A 4,915-nucleotide genomic window follows, 5' to 3' on the forward strand; every position below is an offset into this window, starting at 1 on the left:
GTGTCCGCTAGGACCGTGGGGTACTCGGGCTGGGTCCGGTAGTACTTTAAAACTAGAACTACTGATGGAGTCATTTTGACTCCTTTCGTTTTTTATTTCTCTTCTGTGACTACATTTTTCAGAATTCCGGCTTGAAACTCGGTGACTTTTCCTCAAATATGATGTGAAAAAAGATTTTGTGAGAATAAATAATTTTGGTAAAAAATTTGCGCGTTTTTTTCAAAATTTACCAAGAACTACTGAAGGGAGTCATTTTGACTCCCTACTATATTTTGAGGTCCTTTTGTCACTAAATGTTGCTATAAAGTTTTGTGCATAATTTTTTCACTCTGTCTTATTTACCCTGATGTTCATATAGATGTAGTTCAATTTACATGTCAACTTTTCACATTTTCCTTGTGTTTTACCTGCTTGTATTACTGTGTAATGCTGAACAAAATAGCTTGTTTACTCTAGGCTCTTATCTTATGCTAATGAAGGCTGGTGTTTTTCTAAGGTCCTAGCAGGAGACAGTATTCTGGATAGTAACTTTACTTTCAGTTCAGCTGAAGAGACAAAGAGAACAGACGCAGACATACGAGCTCTGAAGACTCATACAGGTATGAATTGTTATGAAATAGTTTAGCTGTCTGTCAACTGATTCAGCCCACCTACTTTTGAAGGTGGCAGAACAGTTATTATTTCTTTTAGTTTTCATTTCATTTCTATTTTTCAGCAGGGAACTATATAGAATTATGGAATTTGTGAGGAATATGGTGAGAAGACGTTTGATAAAGCCTCAGGATATTCTGGCTACTTTGCAATCCACACCGGAGGATGAATCAGAATCCGAATTGCAGGAACATGTATTTGATTCTGACAGTGATGAAGATTTCATTCCTCAGAACATATCAAGTGAATCTGAAGACTCAGAAGGAACAAATCCAGAAGGTAAGTAGTTATGTGTATTTATTTGTTCTTCCACACACTGAGTTAGGGCCTGTGCACACTAGCAGAATTCTGGCTGAATAGCCATCTGGATATTCTTGCTGCAATACAGGCCGTACCTGCCCGCTCATGCCTGAAGCTCCGCTCCGAACCCCGGGCTGGAGCCGCTGTCAGGGACAGAGCAGCGCTTGCTTACGCGCGAGCACGGCTCCGTCCCAGACAGCGGCTCCAGCCCGGGGTTCGGAGCGGAGCTTCAGGTATGAAACTCCGCTCTGTACCTGAGCGGGCAGGTACGGGCCGGATTGTGGTGAGAATATCCGGTCGGATATTCCGCCGCTAATCCAGCCAGTGTGCACGGACCCTTACAAAACAAAAATTCTAAATATTCATCAACTTTTTTCCAGATATTCCAAGCACATCAACTGGGGATCGGGCTCATGCAGTTATGTTGCCTCGTGACCATCCTCCTGGTCGTGGACAGAAAAAATCAGCAAAACGTCCCAGAAATGAAAGAACAACAGATAACGATGGCGGCGAAGGTAATGCAACAACAAACACCAGAGAAGGGGAATCTGAAGGAATACTAGTTTCAGCGGATGGTATTCAATGGAAACCTGTTGAAATTGGACAACACTTGCCTGGTAGGCGTGACAGCCAAAATATTCTTCGAGAAGCACCTGGCCCTACAGGATACGCCAGAAGAAATATCATTATCGATAGTCCTTTGAGCGCATGGCGTTTACTTTTTGATTCATATATATTGACACATATAAAGAACTGTACGCTTGCAGAAGCATGCAGGAACAATAATTTACAGTTTACTCTATCTGATGAGGAGCTAGATGCATTCATTGCGATATTCTATGCTCGTGGAATATCTGGCACGAACCGTCACTTGATTAGCAGTATTTGGTGTAATGACTGGGGAATACCGTTTTGCAAAGCGACAATGTCTAGGGACCGCTTTGTTGAAATTATGAGGTTTCTCAGATTTGATGAGAAATCTACTCGATCGGAGAGACTGCAAACGGACAAGTTTGCTCTATTTTCTACTGTGTGGGACAGGTTTATTGCAAATTGTATTGCGTGTTACAAACCTGGCCCATACATAACGGTGGAAGAGCAACTTTTCCCAAGCAAAACTAGGTGTCCATTCACGCAGTACATGCCTTCCAAACCAGATAAATATGGCCACAAATATTGGCTAGCTGTTGATAAGGAGAGCAAATATCTGGCAAATGGCTTCCCTTATCTAGGCAAAGATGACACACGCCGTGCTGAGGACCGTTTAGCTGACCATGTGGTAATGAAGTTATTGGACCCATTTTTGAAAAAAGGTCGTAATGTTACAACCGATAATTATTTTACTTCAGTAAAATTAGCTAAACAGCTAAAAAGCAAAGGAACAACCATCGTGGGAACACTGAATAAGATAAGGCGAGAAGTGCCTAAAGAAATAAAATCCATGAAAGAGGAATTGTACAACACTAAAGTGTTTAGAAATGAAGACAATTTTACACTTACAGTATATCAAGGAAAGCCCAACAAAAATGTTGTCATTTTGAGTTCTGTCCATCCAGATGTTGTTGTTGCGTCTGATTCCGCTAAAAAAACTCCAGAAACGGTAAAGTTTTACAATGAAACAAAATATGGAGTAGATGTAGTGGATCAGATGGCACGAAAATATACCACACGAACATCCACAAGGAGATGGCCTGTTCATGCATTTGAAAATGCCTTAGACTTTGCGGGTATAAATGCATGTATAATATTCAAGGAGATTACCCACCAAAAAATGTCACGCAAGGCATTTTTGCAAACGCTTGTGAGAGAGTTGAGTGGTCCTTATGTCACAGATAGGGAAAAGGGTTCCATGTCCCAAGTTTCTACATGTTCAGAAGTGATGGTTCAAACAAAATTTTGCCAGATCAAAGAAAAGTGCAAGAAAAATAGATCTGTCGGCAATTGTAAGACTTGTGGTAAGTCTTTGTGTGGGCAATGTACTGCCATAAATCAAAGGCAATGCCTAAAATGCGAAACACCAAATGTTTAGAAGGTGAATTATGCGCCATATTTTCATTTTTATGCTCCTCCACCTACATTTTCTCTGCTTTTTGTTCTTCAGTTGTTTATATGTGTGCACTTGAATAAAAAAAAATGTTTGAAAAACGTCTATTATAATTATTGTTATTTTCTGTAGAAAAATAAGAAAAGCAGAAAAAAAACAATCAAAAGCATTACTGTTGGATCTCACAATAATAATACATTACAAAAAATATAATTATTAATAAATAACCACAAATGAAACTCTAAAAATAAACGAAAACAAGCAAGGAGTTAAAATGACTCCTTTCAGTAGTTCTAGGCGGGGTCACGAGTCCAGTAGTCCTAGTGTTAAAGTGTGGTCACGGAAGCAGTGACCCGGCCTGTGGCCCTGGCTGTCCAACAAAAATGTAGAAGGGAAGTGGAAAATAAAGTCTATGGGGAGCAATTCATGATGCCAACTGTGGTGTTTGACCAGGATGGCCAACACTGCTTAAAAGGACCGCTGGGGCACATGGTAACACAGCAAGGAAAGTTCTGCTCCCCACGGGTGGAGCCAGGGCCCCAGGGCTACCAGTGCCGTTGCTAGGGGATGACAAAATTGTGGGGTGCAGTACTGAGGGTACAGGAAATAATCGGAGGACACAGGGTTTACAGTTTCCTTTACCTTTGACTGGTGAATTTCAGGTGCAGTCCAGGGCACAGGTTACAGGTGTTGATGGGTTCCGGGCAGCCTGGAGGTAACTTGGGATCCACCTAGCCAGGCGGGTTCAGAGGCCTCCCTTCTGTGCTGAATTCTCTGTCCCTTGCTGCCTGAAGCCTTACACAAGTTCCTCTCAGTGTCTGTTACTCCTAACCCATATGGTTAACAGCATGAGCTTTTCATGTCCACTGTCTTCTCACTGGCAGCCCCAGGCTCCTGACCTGCTGAGATGCCTCCAGGTGTCCTGCTGTGATGCCTCCAGATGGAGCCAGGAAACCTGTCAGATGGGCCAGGAAACCTGCAATCTCCTGCCCTCCTGTTCTAGTTGCCGGGCCTTTAGTACCCGTGCAACCACGGACTCCGGCGTCCGGTTTCTCTTGTGCTTAATCCTGGGAAAAACTTAGGCACAGCTCCACTCCCAGTCTCTCTCCTCACCATCTTCCTCTCCCTTCAGTCTCACTCAGAACTAACTAACCCCACCTACAGACCAGAACTTATAGGGATGTTCCCCTGAAACTGGGTTCAGAGCTCCCCCTTCTGGTCTGGAGTCAGGAAGGTATTGTATGACTGTACATCCCCCCATGAGGCAGGCAATGCTATTGTGGCAACCAGACTCCTGGGATGCCACACTGCCATGGGCTGGTATGAAAGATATGATAGTTGGACCTTCTGGTGGAAATGGACTCAAAATCAACTCAAAAACTTACGGCCAGTATTTAGAAGACACTTTCTTCTAGCAGTGGTATAAGAAAAAATCTGCATCTTTCAAGAAAACCATGATATTTATACTGAATACTACTCCATCGAATACATTGAAGTCCTCCACTGCTTGATGTGAGATAGTGCTCCCTGAGTGTGTTGGGGGCATACTTGCTTGGCAATGGGATTAAGGCACACAGGAATGGTTTTTCACGAAAACAGTCTATTTGGTTTATGTACTCAGCATAAACCGCGTACATATCATGACCACCAGTCTGTTCATGTAGCAGATAAACCTCTCTGCCATTTCTCACAATCCCCTTGTCTGAGGTTACCTTCCAGGAGCTCATCTCCACATGCTGACTCCTTGTCAGTCCTGGCTTCCAGGGAAACTGCCTTACTAGGATCACTGTCCCATATGATCACTTGCTCCGCAACATCCCACCCAACAGTTCCAGACCCTTAGAAGGATGCTAGCTTTCCCAAAACAGTTAGCCATCAGAGGCTTTGAAAGTACATGGTCTCACCACGTGCTATTCAGGA

Source organism: Ranitomeya variabilis, chromosome 1 (genome assembly GCF_051348905.1).
Source record: "Ranitomeya variabilis isolate aRanVar5 chromosome 1, aRanVar5.hap1, whole genome shotgun sequence".
Taxonomy (NCBI): domain Eukaryota; kingdom Metazoa; phylum Chordata; class Amphibia; order Anura; family Dendrobatidae; genus Ranitomeya; species Ranitomeya variabilis.